General features: G+C 38.4%; 1 long non-coding RNA gene across 1 annotated transcript in view; it reads left to right on the forward strand.

Annotated features, from left to right (window-relative positions):
- LOC109729976 (uncharacterized) overlaps positions 1–20,925 on the forward strand; it is a 1,977,473-nt gene that overhangs the window by 1,297,360 nt on the left and 659,188 nt on the right. The gene's annotated exons all lie outside the window — the stretch shown is intronic.

Here is a 20,925-nt window from a genome sequence, read left to right on the forward strand (position 1 = left end):
CCTATTTTCTTAAGTGTTCGTATCATGAAAGGGTGTTGAATTTTGTCAAAAGCTTTTTCTGCATCTATTGAAAGAATCATGTGGTCTTTGTTTTTGCTTCTGTTGATGTGGTGAATTGCATTTATAGATTTACGTATGTTGAACCATCCCTGCATCCCTGGGATGAAGCCCACTTGGTCGTGGTGGATTATTTTTTTGATAAGTGTCTGGATTCGGTTAGCTAAGATTTTGTTGAAAATTTTTGCATCTATATTCATTAGGGATATTGGTCTGTAGTTTTCTTTTTTTGTTGCATCCTTTCCTGGTTTTGGTATCAGAGTAATATTCGCTTCATAAAAGGTGTCGGGGAGGTTTCCGTTCTTCTCGATGTTGTGGAATAGTTTCTGCAAGATAGGTACTAGTTCTTTTTTGTAAGTATGGTAAAATTCAGGTGTGAAGCCATCTGGACCGGGACTTTTCTTTTTAGGGAGATTTTTAATTGCTGTTTCTATTTCAGCTGTTGAGATTGGTCTGTTCAGGGAATCTATTTCTTCCTGGTTGAGCCTAGGGAGGCTGTGTGTTTCTAGAAATTTGTCCATTTCCTCCACATTTTCCAGTTTGTGTGCATAAAGATTTTTGTAGTATTCATAAATTGTATCTTGTATCTCTTTGGGATCAGTTGTGATATCTCCTTTTTTATTCCTGATGGAGCTTATTAGAGATTTCTCTTTTCTGCTTTTCGTTAGCTTAGCCAATGGCGTGTCAATCTTGTTTATTTTTTCAAAGAACCAACTTTTTGTTTTATTAATCTCCTGAATAGCTTTCCTGTTTTCAATTTCGTTTAGTTCTGATTTGATCTTGTTGATTTCACTTCTTCTGCTGGGTTTGGGGTTGGTCTGTTCTTCTTTTTCCAGCTCTTTGAGTCGTTTCATTAGATTGTCTATTTGTGATCTTCTTGCCTTTTGGTTATAGGCATTTATGGAGATAAACTTTCCTCTCAGAACTGCTTTAGCTGTGTCCCAGAGGAGTTGATAACTTGTCTCTCCATTGTCGTTTTCTTCATAGAAGTTTTTTATTTCCGTCTTGATTTCTTCATTTACGAAGTAATCATTTAGTAGGAGGTTGTTTAATTTCCACGTTTTTGTGTAGAAATGTGAGTTTCTGTTAGGGTTGATTTCTAGTTTTATTCCACTATGATCTGAGAAGATACATGGTATGATTTCTATTTTTTTAAATTTCTTGAGATTTTCTTTGTGTCCTAGGATATGGTCAATCTTAGAGAATGTCCCGTGAGCTGATGAGAAGAACGTATATTCAGTGGATTTTGGGTAGAATGTTCTGTAGATGTCTGTCAGACCCAATTGTTCTAGAGTTTTGTTTAAGTCCATTATTTCTTTATTAATTTTCTGTTTGGAGGATCTGTCTCGTGCCGTCAGTGGGGTGTTGAAATCCCCGGCGATTATGGAGTTGCTATTAATCCATTTGCTTAGCTCCAGTAAGGTTTGCTTTATGAATCTGGGTGCACCTAAGTTGGGTGCATATATATTTAAAATTGTTATCTCTTCTTGTTGGACTGTGCCCTTCACCATTATATAATGACCCTCTTTGTCTTTTACTACTTTTGTTGGTTTAAAAACTAAATCGTCTGAAATTAGAACTGCCACACCAGCCTTCTTTTGGCTTCTATTTGCTTGGAATATTGATCTCCACCCTTTTATTTTTAGTCTATGTGCATCCTTGCAGGTTAAATGTGTTTCCTGAAGACAGCATATACTTGGCCTGTATTTTCTTATCCATTCAGCCAGCCTATGTCTCTTGAGTGGAGAGTTTAAGCCATTCACATTTATTGAGAGAACTGATAGGTAAGGTAGATTATTGATCATTCTGTTGGGTTGGATGTTGTTGCTATGATTTCTGTCTTGAGCCATTGTAATATCTGGCCTTTAATATCTTTGGGTTTTGGTTGTTTTTATATCCGTGGATTATTGTTATGATGTTCCATGCATAACGCTGTTTTAAGTACTTCTTGTAGGGCTGGTCTTGTCTTGGTGAATTCTCTGAGCCTTTGCTTGTCTGAGAATGTTTTTATTTCTCCTTCATATACGAAGCTTAGTTTTGCAGGGAATAATATTCTAGGCTGGGCATTGTTTTGTTTCAAAAGAGTGAGAATGGGGCCCCAGTCTCTCCTTGCTTGTAAAGTCTCATTAGAGAAGTCTGATGTTATTCGAATTGGCTTTCCCTTGTATGTCACTTTCTTCTTTTGTCTTACAGCTCTTAGAAGGGCCTCTTTAGTTGATACTTTGGTCAGTCTGATGACTGCATGACGTGACGTCTTCCTGTTTGCATTGAATCTCCCAGGGGTCCTCTGGGCTTCTTGAACTTGTATATCGAGATTTTGAGCAAGGCCTGGGAAATTTTCCTCTATTATATCTTCAAAAAGCTTGTCCAGCCCTTGAGTGTTGTCTTCCTCCCCTTCGGCTAAACCTATGACCCTCACGTTAGGTTTTTTCACATAATCCCACAGCTCTTGTAGGCTTTGGTCTTTTCTCTTGTTTCTCTGCTCTATTTCTGTGACTGATTTATTTAATTGGAAGGTGTTATCTTCAAGCTCTGAGATTCTTTCTTCTGCTTGATCTACCCTGTTCTTGAGACTTTCCACAGTATTTTGTAGTTCTCTGAGTTGATTCTTCATCTCCAGGACTTCGGTTAAAGTTTTCTTCACTGTGTCAATCTCTTTGTTGAACCTTTGTTCCATTTCTTGGAGGTTTTTTGTGTTTTCTTGGTGTTGGTTATTGAGTTGTTGTTGCAGCTGGGTGAGTGTTCTTATGATCCACATACGAAATTCCTTTTCTGTCATATTGGTTGCCTGATTTTGGTCGGTGTCCGTTTCTAGGGGGCTGGTGTTCCTCCTTGGGGGTGTGTTTTCCGTTTGGTTCTTCATATTTCCTGAGTTCTTTCGCTGATTTCTTCCCATGTCGATCAGTTGTTGTTTCTTTCCTTAGGTTATTGTTTGGGTATTCACACACCTTGTTTAGTTTCTGAGGCGTTAGGTGGTGCCTGTGGGTGAAATTGGACCACTCCCTGTATATTGAGTCAGTGGATGCCGTGGCAAGGCTGTGCAAGATGCTGTCCCTGTCAGTAGGTGGCGTTTGCTTGGAGGAACAGGCTATGGTGTTGATTTTGAGTCCTGTTATCAGCTCTCGTAGAGATCCGCCTGTTTTCTGGGCGGAGCTGGGTTGGATAAGCCTGTCCTCAGGCCGTTAGCAGGGGTCAAAGTTCTGTTCTCAGCTTGGGTGTGGGGGTGGGGCTGTCTGAGACTGGCAGTCTGCAGCAGGCCTCGCTTCTTTCCACCCTCCCCAACTCTGCAGCTACTCCTGGGCCTCTGCCAGCAGGCCAGACCACAAGCCACCAGGCCTCCCCGGACTGTGGTGCCGGCGGGGAGGTTCCCTGCACAGGAACGCCACCTGGGTTGGGCGCACGGGCTCCTCCTGGGAGGAGGGTAGTTCTCTAGTGCGCCGATCCGCCCCTGGAGGCACACAGACCTCAGTAGGCTGTTCACGTATAACCCTTCTGTGCCCCGGGCAATGTTAGCCCTCGGTGCAGGGGATCTGGTCTGCAGGTCCGACCTCTGGGTCCCAGAGTTCAAACTGTATTCCCACCAGGGAGAGGATTTCCGGTCCTAATTCACCCACAGGGAGCCTAAGCTGGGTCTATGTCTCTCAGCCTCTGAGTCGGCACCGTTTTCCTGGGAACACGGTGCCAGCAGCACCTGGGAGGGCGGGCGGGGTCCCAAACAGGAAGGTCCCGTTCCCTGGAGGTGCCTCTGGCTGGTGGCTGTATTGTCTCTCTGGGCAGCCGCGGGTAGGGTCGGCGGAGGGGGGGAGGAGGCAATATGGCGCCTGCCGCGCGGCTCGGGTCTGTGCACACGGAGGTGCCCGGAGGAAGTTGGGAACCTGGTGCCACGTCTGCTACAGGCTCACCGTTGGCAGGCGGCAGCAGTCTCTGGGCTGGTGTCCGCAGGTCTCTCCACCCGCTGGGGAGCCCACCAGCAGTCCCGAATGCAGGGGAGGGGAAACAACAGATCCACCTACCCTTGCCGCTGGTCTCCGAGCTGCTCCGGTGGTCTCAGCCTCCAGTTCTCCTCCGCAGCCTCCTCCCGTGGAGTCTCCCGGGGTCTCAGGTACCCCTCCTTCCGGCCCTTGTCCGCTGTATGCTCGTCTTCTTGCTTCTTTCCTCTAGTTTCTGCTAGAATCGGTCTTTTCTGCAGAGACCCTCTGTCTGGCAGTGTTATTCGTCCGCCATCTTGCTCCGCCCCCGAAATAAAAGTATTCTTAAACAACAATTTCCCACACTCTAGGGCATATCATTTAGCTCATCTCTAAGATGCACAAACTAGTAGTATTGTTCAAGATGTAAAATAGCAAGGTCATTTGACACAGCTACACTAAAGCAATCATAATACTTAAACCATAAAATGCTATGCTGTAAAACACAGCCAACATTGGACCACGCAGCTAAGTATCCTCCCTGGACTAATTATTTTTAAAAGTTAGACAGAAAACCGTTATAGTTTTAGGCACTCTTGTCAACCTACTAGTGAAAAAAGCACGTTTCTGCCAACCAGAGGATGTGGTTTAAGGTGCCTGGCACTATTTGCTTTCTATTTTTTACTGGCTTGATAATGTTTTCATTATGCTACCAAGCAAGAGAGCTCAGTGTAACAATATGTGGAAGCACTAAATGGAGTACCATAATGGATAGTATTTTAGATACTAAAAAATGAATGATATGCAATGATATGCAAATGTGCCTTCTTATCAAAGACCCAAAAGAAAAGGACAGAGTTAAACAGCTTTCTGTACAGGACAGTTTTCTGGGTAGCAGAAAACTAAAATGTAAGTTTGGGAAGTAGAAATTGTACCCTTTTATCTATACATCTGTAGATGTGCTGAAGAATATAACAAGAAGCAATTCTGAAAGAAATAACAATATGAGTATTAAAAGGTCACTGGATAATTTTTGGGTCTACCTAAACTAATTAATCTAAACCCACATAATACTAATTCAAATAGTTTTAAAAGAATAAGCACCCATTAGTAAGAATGACTAGGGGTTGCAGGCACAACACAGAGGGTCTTTAGACATGCTCAGGGTTTGGAAGATCCTAGTTGGTGTTGAATTCAGGCTCTACCAGTTACTAATTGTGACCTTGGGCTAGTAGTTCCTCAACTTCTCTGTGCCTCTGGTTTCTTAACAGAAAGGTAGCAGTAATGGAAATGCCAGCTTCACAGGGTTTTGGATTCAATACATATAAGGATTCAATACATATAAGGATTCACTACATATAAGGCACTTTAGGGTAGTGATGGCACTTGATAAGCATTCACTAAATGAAAGTATGATTGCTATCGATGGCTTCAACCTACTGCTTTGGGAGCACCTGAAATGACACTGTACAGACCATAGACTTTTTGTGATCCCTGTCTATGAATTTTCTTTTCTTTTCTTCCCTTTAAAAAATGTCATTGAAAAAAAAAAATGTCATCGAAATAGTACTGGCCACATGTAAACCGCTTAAACTGGTATATTTTGCAAAATTAACCCCAAATGACAAATTCCTTCATTTTTCCACAATAGAACATCATTCTTCTTTAGACTTTGTTATATATTTGGGTTGAAAACAAGATTCTTTCTTTATAAATTGTTTTTTTCCCTGTATGTACTCAGTCTTCCTCCTCCCCTGCTAATATACAAAAGAAAGATCTCAAAAATATACAACAGCTTTTTCTTTTCCTCTGTCAGATGTAAGTTTTGAAGACCTCACAATTTATTGGTGGTCAGGTGGGAAAAGACAGTTTTCTAAAATGCAAACGTTTCTAAAAAGACCAGTGTCTTCCTCTGGCAGCACCAGCTTCAAATGATCTGCCTACTGAGAGCATCTCAGTTTGATACATTCCATTTCATAAAAGCTGATTCAGGCTTTAGACTCCTACAGGGTCTTCATAAAGTAGATATAAAATAATAAAAAAAATAAGGCTAAAGCTTAAAGATTTAATCTAAAGAACATTTATTTCTGATCTTACCTCTCTCATTTTAGAAGAAACATGTTGACTTTTTTATTCTAAAATATGTTTTGTTTACTTCATGAAATTTTGTTCAGATAGGATCCAAAGAAGGAATGGATTGTACTTAGTTGATATTTATAATTATACATCTGCTTATGCAATAAAACATTTAGAACTTAACTCTCAGACAAAGGGTCAGGTGTTTTATTTCTCTAGTCCCCCAGATGGTCTTTAGGGCCATAATTTTTTTTCAAATGCTGTCTGAATCTGTTAGCTCTTACAATAGTGCTGCTCTGCAGTAACGAAGCTGTCTTCACTCAGAGAACACAAATGGGCTTTGTTTATATCATGTATCTGTGAGGCAAGTCACTTTTGAAAGTGGTCATACTCAGACATGGAATGTATTAAATTCAGTAGTTAGATTTGGTGATTTCTAAACCTGAATGGATTGAGCAAGAATGTTTTATCTTTTTTCTCATTCCTGGAAGGGGAGGCATAAAAATTCAGTCACTCACAATATTATACCAACCACAGAAGTTTGCTTTAGCAGGACATGACTAGGAAACCAAGACTTTCATAGTGGCCTTAGGCTGTTAACCATGCACAAATTTACATTAGTAAATTAGTAAATTTATTCCACTTGGTCAGGATTTCAAATTAGAATTGCATGGTTTTGGATTAAGCAATGATCTCTCCTAATCTCAAATAAAATACTAGGTATGGCCTCCCTTTTGTATTTACACCTACTGGTTTTTTAATATCATCACTCCTGTTTTTAACTCTACACAAGTTTCTAATTTTTCTATTCTAAAGTATATCTACCTTCTCTCTTACAGTCTTTCTTAATTCAGTTTTATAAATAAATCTGCACATATTTTCTTTGGGGTTTATGATTTCTTGTTTCCATATTTAAAACTAGTATGGCTAAGATTATTTCCATGCAATAAGTAACCTAGGGATCCAGATTAATTATATTCTAAATATTTAGCATTTAAAGTAATAGCAATTGTTTTTTAAGAAATCCAAAGTTTCCATCAATTTGAAATGCTGTTGCTTATTATTTGATAGATACTCATATATTTAGTTTTGATGTCTTTATTCCTATACTTGTTAAATTGGTCTCCTTCTGTTTTTTGTTTTTATTTTTTCCCTCTCTAGTAAACAACCTGCTGTCTTGAGTTGTATTACAGCCTCTTAAAGCATTTTAATTCCTGGCAGTTTTACATTCTTTACCTGCCACTGCCACTTACATTTCTTTCTTTCTTTCTTTTTTCTTTTATTAAAAATAATTTCTGGATAACTGTAATTTCTGTTTTTTACTTAAAATGCATTCTTACAAAATTACAGCTAAATATGAAGAATAAGTTGTAGTGTTCTTTGTGTTATAGTTAACAATAATTTATGGTATATTTTCAAATAGCTAGACTACAGGATATTAAATGTTCCCAACCACAAAGAAATGGTAAATGAGGTGATAGATATGCAAATTACAATGATTTGATCATTACACATTGTATACATGTATTGAAATATCACACTGTACCCCATAAGTATGTATGATTATGTATCAATTAAAAATAATAATTAAAACTGCATTCTAATATTATTTTGTTATGTCCCCACAAATTCTGGTTGGTATTTTAATTAGGATATTCATTGAATGTAAAAACTTTTGTAGACAAATGTTAAATCTGTGTAATAGGAAACCTTTATGTCCAGTAATAAGTTATGTTTCTGTTTGTCTTGTCCTTTGGTAGAATTTTAACATTTCTTTCACATGATCAAATATAATTGTGTGTTTTTTTGAAAATGTAATTATATGGAATAATTCTGTAGAACTTGGTAAAAAATTTGTAAAAATTTATGAAAGTATCCTTTGAATCTGCTATTTCACAGCTATGAATTTATCTTATAGAAATATTCCCCAAAATACATATAGTTATTAGTACAATTATGTTGACTGAAGCATTGTTTATAATATTAAAAATTGGAAGTAATTTAAATGTATATCAGTAAGGGGCTAACACAATATGGTCCATAATTCGATATTATAAAATGCTTGCATCAATGAAAAAGATTAAAATAGATGTCTGTACACTGATATGGAAAGCTTTCCAAGCTGCATTATTGAATTTAAAAAGGTATAATGTGCAGAACAATGTGTTTAGTAGGTTAACATCTGTATAGATTTTGTGTAATTTTTTTATTTCAAAAAATTAAGGGGTACAAATGTTTTTGTTACATGTATACTTTGTATAATGCTTAACTCAAGGTTTTTAGTGCGCCTGTCACCAGAATAATGTTCATTGTACCTGATAGGTAAGTTTTCAAAAAGAAAATTCCACCGAAATATTCATAATAATTTTTCTAGAAGGATATACAATTATTTTACTAGAATAATATATAATGATTTATTTCATAAGCATTCAGTGGATTTCAGATATTGTTTTAAGTGCTTTCCATATAATAACTCATGCAATGCTCATTACTATCCTATGTGTTAGCTCATATTCTTACCCACTGTTTAAAGACAAGGAAGCTGGGTTTGTGAAGTGATGAGTAAGTTGTTCTAGAACATGTATAGGTAATAAGCAAAAGAGCTAAGTTTCAAAGCCAGGAAGACCAGCTTCAGAATCAATATTCTGAACTGATGTATGCACTTCCTTTTATAAGTGCTAATCTTTGGAAGTAAGACCTCAGAAATGGGGTAAGGATCACTTTATTTTGCCTTTGTAGCTTTTTGTTCTAGTATCTACGTTGTGACTATAGTACCCTTTTGTTTAACATTAAGCTCACGTTTTTTCGTAGTAATGGTTTTTTAATTTTTATTTATAATTTTTGAGTTCATACAAAAACTCTTAAATGCTATATTAATAAATTTAAGAGTAGAAGAATAATTCATGTGCCCATTTGATGGGTAATATCTTAGAGAAAAAATACATCTTCCATCACATGAGGAGAATACTGGTAGTAGAAGTGATGAAAAGAACATTGCACCAAATAGTGTTGGGAGTTAAGATGCAATCTTTTGGAGATTGACCATACCCACAAACCTGATCTTGAATATGTTTTACTCTACCTTTGAATTGATAAAAGGTAAAGCAACACATTGCAAAGCACTAAGATATATAAAATCTTTAAATCAATCAGAACAGAAGTACTTGACCACTAAACAGAATTATTGTTTGTAGCATGATTCATAACATTGTTACTACTTTTAATTCATGATTCTCTCAGTAGAAGAGATCATGTCATAACATTATAGAATTACGTGTAATGCGTGATGGAAATATCACATGGTGGAAAAGCTACAATTTTGCATTAAAATAAATTTTATGAGTTACATAGCATTTAATAGTTTCTGGCTGGTGTGAAACAGTATTATGATCGGGACTGATCCAACCAGAAACAGTACCAATGGCATGGATTCACTTCCAAAGAAGTAGTACTTTCCTCTGCAAATTATTTATGTATTATTTAATTTCCCAAAGAAGATTTAGATTGGATCTCCTACATAGCCCTTCAAGAAACAGATCTCCTACATAGCCCTTCAAGAAACAGGGGTGTGTGTGCGTGTGTGCGCGCGTGCGCACGCAGCTGTGTATATAACTAGGAGGTAATGTATGTAACAGTAATTGAAATAACTAGGCTGTTATTGCAAATTGTAGGCTAAGAGAGCAAATCTGAGGAAGATAAGTGTCAAGACTCCACAGCTTAGCTCTAATTATAGCTTCTAGATAACTTAGAACTTCCTGAGAGGTGGATGGCGATGTAGTGAATGTGGGTAAAAGATAGAAGAGTAATAACTCCTAAAGAAATGTAGGAAAGTAGGAATATAAATGAGCCCATGACAAACTCACTCCCTTTCTGTGAGTTCTCACGACACTAGTCAAACCCAGGTTAAGGGAAAGTGGATGTGAAATTGATTTTTGGACTGGATTTTTTACAATCCAAACATTAGATAGAACATCCTAGAACTGAAAATGGCTGTAAACTCTTAAGTTGTTGCAAAAAAAGTAAGAAAGGGAAATGTGATTTTTAATTTTATTTTTCAACTTGGCTAGGCTATGGTGCTCAGACATGTCATCTAACATAATTCTGAACATTTTTGTGAGGGTGTTTTTGGATGAAATTAACATTTGAGACCGTGGACTTTTTCAGGAAAGCAAATTGCCCTCCATAATGTGGGTGGGCCTCCTCCAATTACTTGAAGGCCTGAGTAGAATAAAAAGACTGACCTTCCCCCTACTGTAACTTTCTTCTTCTCTGGGTCTCCAGTCCACCAGCACACCAGACAGACCACCCTGCAGATTCTGGATTTTCTAGCCTCGGTAATAGTATGAGCCAATTCCTAAAATAAATCCTTCCGTATGCATACACATCCTATTGGTTCTGTTTCTCTGTAAAACCCTAACACAGGAGAGCATGTTCGAAAGTAGTGGTGGGAGAAAAAAATAAAACTCTTTTCTGCCTTAAGAAGTCTGTCCCATTCAATAAACTGGTTACAGATTAGATAGCCTTTCCTCTTACCCTGAAGACCAGAAAAGGACTCACAGAAAACTGAAACAAATATAGTGAATTGTATTTCTCGTACCTCTCTGCTAGTGTGGCTCACTCCTCTTTCCTCTCATCCGTTCACTCTCAGGAAGTCTTGTGGTTGGTTCTATCCTTTGTGTGAAAGGTTGAATTGGTCTTATCCTGTTACAGAATCTGTGCTGTACTATTACCCAGAAATCCTTTTATGTCAAATAGAAGCAGCTAAACTGGAATAAAATTGTTGACATATGAATAGCACCTCACAAATAAGTGAAGCTTCTCCTCTTTAAACTGAGTTTTGCAATTAACAGAGCATTTAAAATGACATGATTATTGAATCAACTTTCAGTAGAGTTGCAATCCTCTGCACTGTACATTCCATCACCAATTTGTACTCATTTACAATGTCATCCAAACCCTGTGAAAATAAATCACCTTGGATTCCAAATGCCAAGGTCTCACATCAATGCACCTTATATTTCAATGTCTTTTGTCTAATGACATGAATACCTTAGACATGCAAATTCATAATAGTGTATATACATTTGATGATGGTCTAAAAATAACTTGATTCTCTTCTCTCTTTTTTTTTCTTTTAATCTTTGTTGCCTAAAGTAAAGCAAAAAGGAGTAATTAGGTATAATTGAGAGAAGTACAATTGACAGTTTATTTACTCTTTGAGGCAATGGTCATTTTTTCTGTATCCCACAGAATAAATTCTAAATCTGTTTCATGATCTGACTAGAACCTACTTTTTCTGATTTTTTCTTCTACTAAATATCCATCTTCTGCATGAGTGCACCATGGCTGAGAATGCTGTGCTCATCAATGTCAGGTTTCTGCTCTTGCCCTTCAGCACACTGGCACATTGCATCAACCAGCCTCTTTGCTGTTGAGTAAAATAACAATTTGCAGTTCAAACTAATGGGAGGTGGGCGAAAGTTAAACAACTTCCAGATAGAAACTCTCTAAATTCTTACACGATTATCCATGTACTGTTATTCATTTGCTTATAAGATAAGCTAGTTACATGTAGAGAATATAATGGAAGATCCTGAGGATCTTGATCAAGGACAGGTAGAGTTACTATATAGAATGTACCCACGCCTCTGAAGAGTTGCTAGGAGAATAAATCCCTTGGAGACCCATCTTAGACTGTGATGTGTTAAAGAAATAAGTGCTACTGTGGTAAGCCATTCAGATTTGGGGTTATTATAGAAACTAGCATTACTAACCATTAATAATGTGGATAATATAAATTTTAGATATAGTAAGTTATTTTCATATTTTATTCACGTTATTCCTAATTCTAAAACGCCCTCCCCTCAACATGCATCTCTGCTGACCACATCTTTTCTTTCTTTGATACCCAATTAAAATCTGTGTTTCTCCCTCCTACTCCTGTTAAGAGTTTATTATTCCCACAGAACATATTTGTTGTCTTACGTCACTCCTTATGTCCTAGTATGTTTAATTTTATATAATACACAATACATTTTTATATTTTCCCTTATCATTTAGTATAATACATGGCACATATAGATGGGTAGAACAAAATAAATGGCATGTGGGTCCTATTGTTCATATACAGCTATAAATATATTAGTATTTTATACCTGGCAACTATGCCAAATAATCACAGTTATATATGTAACTATAAAATATTTTTATTTTAGTACATTTTAAATCAAAATAATTAATGAGAACACTTGATTGTTTCAAATATTTCCTTTTTTAGAGGAAAAATATGAGTAATATCTATTACATACTATAATAGATGTTGTGACATACTTTTCAGGTGAATCTTCAGTGAGAGGTTAAGAATTCCTCATATTTCAGAAACCATTAACATTTGAAGTTGTGGAATCCTAAGGTCAGCAGTAAGCAGACTAAATAGTACCCATGAGGAAGTCAGCACATGTCCCCCAAAGTAAATTTCTTATCCCCTTATCACAAGAAACAGCCTATTAAGTAGTTATGGTAGTAAATTTTAAATTCCCCTAAAGAAAAGGTTGACAAAATTGAATTATGAAGAAGAGCAAAGAAGATTAAATTACCAGAAGAAGAGCAAAGTCCTGGAAGTAACTTCATAGCAACCTTCAGGCCCAGGAAGTTTTATTAAGTAGGGAGTAGGAAGAATACAATAAGATAGCATTGCTGAATTTGCAAATGTTGGGGCTCTCTATGTGTAATGTCTGAAGGGTGTAAACATTGCACAGGAGGATAAAGGGAATTTGTAAAATTTGACATTAGGGAGTTTTAAGACCAGCATATCCCCCATCCTAGAATCATATGGCTATCGAGTCTTCCCTCTCAGTTCTGAGATGAGCAAACTGAATGGTAAGGAGTTTAGTTCAATAGAGTCAGGACATCACTTCAGATTTCAGAATATGAAAATATTTATAAGTCCTGCCAAACATAATCTCTTATTATTGCAACTGCTCTGATTTTTTTTAATACCAAATTTGAGCATAGGATAGCCACTTTTGGCATGTCTCTACACACTTAAAGGACCATTTTGCTCAGGATGCTAAAATGAAAAAAAAGTAGACTCAAAGAAGGAAGACAACCTTTATAGCCAGAATCTTATGTCATTCATATATTATATTTCATTCTGTAAATATCTATAAAACTAGAGTGTCGATTAAAGCCATCAAAAAGTTTGCTCTCCTCAAGGAACTCATAGTTAGACTATTCATTTAGCAATAATTCAAGAGATAGCTTTTCTTTGTTGGAAATTTGGTAGTTCTCATAGTTAACTTTTATTACTGCCATAAGGAAAAATAAATATTATTGATTTATGATACCATACACTTTTTTTCTCAAATTTGATAAGGGGAAAGAAGGTAATTGTGATGTAGTTGATACATCTGTATTCAAACAGTATACCAGTTATTTTACTTTTAGTTACTATAAAAACATCTCTATTTTATGAGTGCCATTTATCCATGAGTATATCGAGGCACATCAGACTGAAAGGAGTCTCATGCAGCCATGTAGCTATGACCCAAAGAGGAGAGTCAGTAAGCCATGCAAGAGATCTGGGGAAGAAAAGTTTCAGGAAAGGGGCCAGCATTGGAAACATCCTGAATTGAGGAGCAGCAAAGTGGCCAACGGGAATTAGGAGGAAATGAAGTAAGAAAAATAATGCAGAACCAGATTATTATTTAGGTTTTATGAACTATATAAAGATTTTACTTCTCTTACAGTACATGGAGAAGATATTGGAGGTCTTTAAAAAAATGAATTAGATGAAATGACTTACACCTGAAGAGGATAACTCTGGCTGTTGTGTTGAGGGGTAACATAGGCTGTCAAATGTAGAAGCAGAAAGACCAGTGGAAAGGCTGTTAAATACTCTAAATGAAAGGTAATGTTGGACTGGAGCGGACTGGTAACAATGGACTTGCTGACCAGGCATATATTTTGAAGGTAAAAAATACAGTAAGCTTTGCTAAGGACTGAATGGGAGTTGTGAGAAAGTGGAAAGAAGAAAAATCCCAAAGCTGTTTGGCCTGAAAAGCTAGAAACTTAAGAGTTGTCTACTGAGATGGGGAAGCCAGTGGGAGGAACAGATGTAGGGAGCTGAAACTGGAAGTTGAGTTTTGGATATGGTACATTTGTAGTGCCAATTAGATTTCATTGAAATATATCAAGTGAACCTTTAGGTATGTTGCATATAATACTTAAATCCATGAAACTGGGAGCGTGCCAAGGGAATGAATGTGTAGATAGAGAAGAGATGAGGTTCAAAGTCTTATCACTTAAGGTCATGAAATTGTAGAGGCTGTGGAAATGGAAAAGAATGAGCAAACGGACCATAGAAGAAGCCAGTTATGGAGGAAATACAGGGCTGAGTGATGTCTTGGAGGGTAATATTGTTGTTGAAGTCTCCAGTACTATTTTTTTTTTACTTACTTACTTTGCATCATTTCCTCTTAACAACTTAAGCCCAAACTCCCAAATCTTTTTCCTCATGCTTTTATGAAGAATTAACTATTCTTATTAGGACTTAGAAATGTAGTAATTCAAATAACCTGTCAAGTAGTTTGTAACCTCTCTTTCAAATTTAGACTTCAGTAGTAATTTCATTAATTAAATCAATGAACTTCCCATGTACCTGAGTTATCACTGACTTCTTAAACTTTACTGGGGAGTTATTCCAGACACAAAAATTAAGGCAAAATCTAAATCCCACATAGAAAAGAAAAGTGTACTTTTAAAAGGTTTAAAAAGGCTAAATTCTCATCAGGTTGCCCATTTCAAAGGCTAATGAATTTGGGGTAATTAAAATATTCACACTAATGGTAGGTGTTGAGCAAATTTTAAGAACTGAAAATAAATTATCAGTCCTTGTCTTCACCCCTCTCAGTCGCAATTAGTACAAGGTTGCCAAGTGAAAGGTAGCAAGTAAAGAGCTGTATTTCTCTTTAACCTCTTCACCCAATCAATCACTTGCTTTTACTTATTTTTTTCTAGTTCACCCCTAAACCTTTTGTCTTTCCTTGGACTACCACTCTCCTATAGGCATCATAAATCACTTCTCTCCTAGAATTGGGAATAATTTTCTAGTTGCTTACTCTGCTTGGTATCCCTTTATTTTTGTCTGTCATAAATAAGCCATTAAGAGAATCACACTCAGATACACTGGAATATTGATCCTGTCTATAGTTTTATCCTTTTATATTTCTCATTTGTCCTCTCTAGTTTTCCCTTTGTTATTCTTTCTCAAACATTTTAATAACATTTTTAACCTTTCAAAGTTTTTTTGGAAAAGTTTTTTAATCAACTCTGTATTTCCTTTAATTTTTATTTCAATGAAATGTTTTCATTTTTATTAATTTTTTTACTACTTTGCTGTTTTCTTTTTGTTATTGTTATTTTCAGCCTCTCGAGTCATATTTTTTGAATTGTAAATGTTTCTACTGGTATATTATTTGGAAGCTCTGGGTTTCCTTTTATATGCTGTCTTGGTTGCATCTCAGAGAGTGCTTTTATTTATAAATTGTTCAGAATTATAGTGCTTTTTCCCATTTTAATTGAGTTATTTTAATGGGTATTTTCAAGTTTCCAAGTGGATACATTTATTTTTCACTGGTATGCCCAAGGTCATTTATTCTTAATTTCTATTTTATTACATTGTTTTCAGATAACATAGCCTTTATGATCTTTGCTCTTTGGAGTTTCTTAAAATATTCCTTTGTGGTTTAATACACCATCCATTTGTGTGACTATTCAAAATATGCTTAAAACAAGTTAATTTAATGGGTTTAAAAACACTTAGATAAATCTAGCTTAATAACAATAAGCCAATCCTTTATTCAAGAATAAAATATTTATTATGCACCTACAATGTGCCAAACACTGTTCAAGATAATAAAGATATAGAAATGAGCAAAACAGATAAAGTTCCTGTCCTCATTGAGTCTAGTCTGGAAACAAACAATGAAAAATCAAGTAAACACATTGGATGTCAATACATAATAATAAACTAGAGAAAAGGGGATGGAGAATACCAGGAAGGGTAGCCACATTGTTATAATATTTTATAAAGATCAGGCAAGGCTTCCCTGATTAAATGGCATTTGAAGTAGGACCTACAAGATGCTGGGATAGCCATGAGAATATCTAAGAAATGAGTCCTCTATGCAAGAGCAAGTCCAGAGGCTTCGAGACAAGAGCATTCTTCCTGTACTCCAGGAAGAGCAAGGAGGTTCAAGTGGCTGGAAAATGCTGAGTAAGGGAGAGTGTGGTCATAGGGGGATTTTAGAAAGACCACATAGTTGCTTAACAGTCATAGAAGCAACATCAGCTTTTACTCTGAGTGAGAAAGAAAGCCTTTGGTGGGCTTTGAACATTTAAGTGCTGTTATCTGATGGATTTTTCATTAGAAGAATTCTTCCATCTTGCTGGACTGAGAATAGGCTTGGATGGTGATGGGGGTGGGAGTTGAGTAGGGAAATTGGAAAAGTGAGCGACGACAATTCAACTACAAGGCCAATTAGGAAGTTAGGGGAGATTTAAAGGTGACTTAGACTGGAGTATCACATTTAAGGTAATGAAAAGTGGTTGAATTCAGGATATGCTATTGAGGTAGAGTCAGGATTTGCAGACAGAACGGGTATGTGGTGTGAGAGAAAAAGAAAACTCAAGAATGTCAAAGGTTTTGACTGAGCAAAGGAAAGATGGAGTTTCCTATTTACTGAGCTCAGGAAAATCTGTGGATAGAGCAGGTTTGTGTGGCAGAAATCAGAAGTTCACTCTTAGACATTTTAAATTTGAGTTGCCAATAACACATATTAGAGGGAGGTTAAATAATACTTGGATAAAGAAGTCTGTAGCTTTGGGGAGACATCTGGGCTCTATAAATATTTGAGGTTTTCTGAAGAGTATAAAAATGCCATGATTACCTATACAATATCACATAAGGAGAAAATGTAGAAAGGAACAGATTAGAAAGATAAGTGAAACCTTTGGGCACTTTTGTATTTAATTGCTGAGGTAAGGAAGAACACCCATTCAAAGAGACTGAGACAGAGTGTCCTGTGAAGAAAGGGAAGGATCACCTATTATTTCAAGGAAAGCAAGGGTTTCAAGAGTCATAGAGCATACAGCTCTACTAAATGCACTCGGTCAAGTAAAATGAGGACTGGAAGGCTACTGTTGCATTTAGCAATGTGGAGAACTTGCTAAAAGGTGACATTGACAAGGGCTAAATATGACCATGGTAGGGGGGGCGGAGCAAGATGGCGGACGAATAACACCGCCAGACAGAGGGTCTCTGCAGAAAAGACCGATTATAGCAGAAACTAGAGGAAAGAAGCAAGAAGACGAGCATACAGCGGACAAGGGCCGGAAGGAGGGGTACCTGAGACCCCGGGAGACTCCACGGGAGGAGGCTGCGGAGGAGAACTGGAGGCTGAGACCACCGAAGCAGCCCGGAGACCAGCGGCAAGGGTAGGTGGATTTGCCGTTCCCCTCCCCTGCATTCGGGACTGCTGGTGGGCTCCCCAGCGGGTGGAGAGACCTGCGGACATCAGCCCAGAGACTGCCGCCGCCTGCCAACGGTGAGCCTGTAGCAGACGTGGCACCAGGTTCCCAACTTCCTCCGGGCACCTCCGTGTGCACGGACCTGAGCCGCGCGGCAGGCGCCATATTGCCTCCTCCTCCCCTCAGCCGACCCTACCCGCGGCTGCCCAGAGAGACAATACAGCCACCAGCCGGAGGCACCTCCAGGGAACGGGACCTTCCCGTTTGGGACCCCGCCCGCCCTCCCAGGTGCTACTGGCACCGTGTTCCCAGGAAAACGGTGCCGACTCAGAGGCTGAGAGACATAGACCAAGCTTGGGCTCCCTGTGGGTGAATTAGGACCGGAAATCCTCTCCCTGGTGGGAATACAGTTTGAACTCTGGGACCCAGAGGTCGGACCTGCAGACCAGATCCCCTGCACCGAGGGCTAGCATTGCCCAGGGCACAGAAGGGTTATATGTGAACAGCCTACTGAGGTCTGTGTGCCTCCAGGGGCGGATCGGGTCCTAGAGGGCAACCCTCCTCCCAGGAGGAGGCTGTGCGCCCAACCCAGGTGGCGTTCCTGTGCAGGGAATCTCCCCGCCGGCATCACAGTCCGGGGAGGCCTGGTGGCTTGTGGTCTGGCCTGCTGGCAGAGGCCCAGGAGTAGCTGCGGAGTTGGGGAGGGTGGAAAGAAGCGAGGCCTGCTGCAGACTGCGGGTCTCAGACAGCCCCACCCCCACACCCAGACTTTCTGGCTGAGCAGGATCATTCTAGCCCCACCCTGACAGCTCTCCCTGGAAGCAGAGAACAGAACTTTGACCCCTGCTAACGGCCTGAGGGCAGGCTTACCCAACCCAGCTCCACCCAGAACAAGAGCTGATAACAGGACTCAAAATCAACACCATAGCCTGTTCCTCCAAGCAAACGCCACCTACTGACAGGGATGGCATCTTGCACAGCCTTTCCACGGCACCCACTGACTCAATATACAGGGAGTGGTCCAATTTCACCCACAGGCACCACCTAACGCCTCAGAAACTAAACAAGGTGTGTGAATACCCAAACAATAACCTAAGGAAAGAAACAACAACTGATCGACATGGGAAGAAATCAGAGAAAGAACTCAGGAAATATGAAGAACCAAACGGAAAACACACCCCCAAAGAGGAGCACCAGCCCCCTAGAAACGGACACCGACCAAAATCAGGCAACCGATATGACAGAAGAGGAATTTCGTATGTGGAACATAAGAACACTAACCCAGCTGCAACAACAACTCAATAACCAACACCAAGAAACCACAAAAAATCTCCAGGATATGAGAAAAGAAATAGACACATTGAAGAAAAGTGTAGCCGAACTCCTGGAAATGAAGAATCAATTCAAGGAACTACAAAATACAGTGGAAAGTCTCAAGAACAGGGTAGATGAAACAGAAGAAAGAATCTCAGAGCTTGAAGATAACACCCTCCAATTAAATAAATCAGTCACAGAAATAGAGCAGAAAAACAAGAGAAAAGAGCAAAGCCTACAAGAGCTGTGGGATTATGTGAAGAAACCTAATGTGAGGGTCATAGGGTTACAAGAAGGGGAAGAAGACAACACTCAAGGGTTGGACAAGCTGTTTGAAGATATAATAGAGGAAAATTTCCCAGGCCTTGCTCAAAAGCTCGATATACAAGTTCAAGAAGCCCAGAGGACCCCTGGGAGATTCAATGCAAACAGGAAGACGTCACGTCATGCAGTCATTAGACTGACCAAAGTATCAACTAAAGAGGCCCTTCTAAGAGCTGTAAGACAAAAGAAGCAAGTGACATACAAGGGAAAGCCAATTCGAATAACATCAGACTTCTCTAATGAGACTTTACAAGCAAGGAGAGACTGGGGCCCCATTCTCACTCTTTTGAAACAAAACAATGCCCAGCCTAGAATATTCTTCCCTGCAAAACTAAGCTTCATATATGAAGGAGAAATAAAAACATTCTCAGACAAGCAAAGGCTCAGAGAATTCACCAAGACAAGACCAGCCCTACAAGAAGTACTTAAAACAGCGTTATGCACGGAACATCATAATAATAACCCACGGATATAAAAACAACCAAAACCCAAAGATATTAAAGGCCAGATATTACAATGGCTCAAGACAGAAATCATAGCAACAACATCCAACCCAACAGAATGATCAGTAATCTACCTTACCTATCAGTTCTCTCAATAAATGTGAATGGCTTAAACTCTCCACTCAAGAGACATAGGCTGGCTGAATGGATAAGAAAATACAGGCCAAGTATATGCTGTCTTCAGGAAACACATTTAACCTGCAAGGATGCACATAGACTAAAAATAAAAGGGTGGAGATCAATATTCCAAGCAAATAGAAGCCAAAAGAAGGCTGGTGTGGCAGTTCTAATTTCAGACGATTTAGTTTTTAAACCAACAAAAGTAGTAAAAGACAAAGAGGGTCATTATATAATGGTGAAGGGCACAGTCCAACAAGAAGAGATAACAATTTTAAATATATATGCACCCAACTTAGGTGCACCCAGATTCATAAAGCAAACCTTACTGGAGCTAAGCAAATGGATTAATAGCAACTCCATAATCGCCGGGGATTTCAACACCCCACTGACGGCACGAGACAGATCCTCCAAACAGAAAATTAATAAAGAAATAATGGACTTAAACAAAACTCTAGAACAATTGGGTCTGACAGACATCTACAGAACATTCTACCCAAAATCCACTGAATATACGTTCTTCTCATCAGCTCACGGGACATTCTCTAAGATTGACCATATCCTAGGACACAAAGAAAATCTCAAGAAATTTAAAAAAATAGAAATCATACCATGTACCTTCTCAGATCACAGTGGAATAAAACTAGAAATCAACCCTAACAGAAACTCACATTTCTACACAAAAACGTGGAAATTAAACAACCTCCTACTAAATGATTACTTCGTAAATGAAGAAATCAAGACGGAAATAAAAAACTTCTATGAAGAAAACGACAATGGAGAGACAAGTTATCAACTCCTCTGGGACACAGCTAAAGCAGTTCTGAGAGGAAAGTTTATCTCCATAAATGCCTATAACCAAAAGGCAAGAAGATCACAAATAGACAATCTAATGAAACGACTCAAAGAGCTGGAAAAAGAAGAACAGACCAAGCCCAAACCCAGCAGAAGAAGTGAAATCAACAAGATCAAATCAGAACTAAACGAAATTGAAAACAGGAAAGCTATTCAGGAGATTAATAAAACAAAAAGTTGGTTCTTTGAAAAAATAAACAAGATTGACACGCCATTGGCTAAGCTAACGAAAAGCAGAAAAG

Source organism: Microcebus murinus, chromosome 21, assembly GCF_040939455.1.
Source record: "Microcebus murinus isolate Inina chromosome 21, M.murinus_Inina_mat1.0, whole genome shotgun sequence".
NCBI classification, from domain to species: domain Eukaryota; kingdom Metazoa; phylum Chordata; class Mammalia; order Primates; family Cheirogaleidae; genus Microcebus; species Microcebus murinus.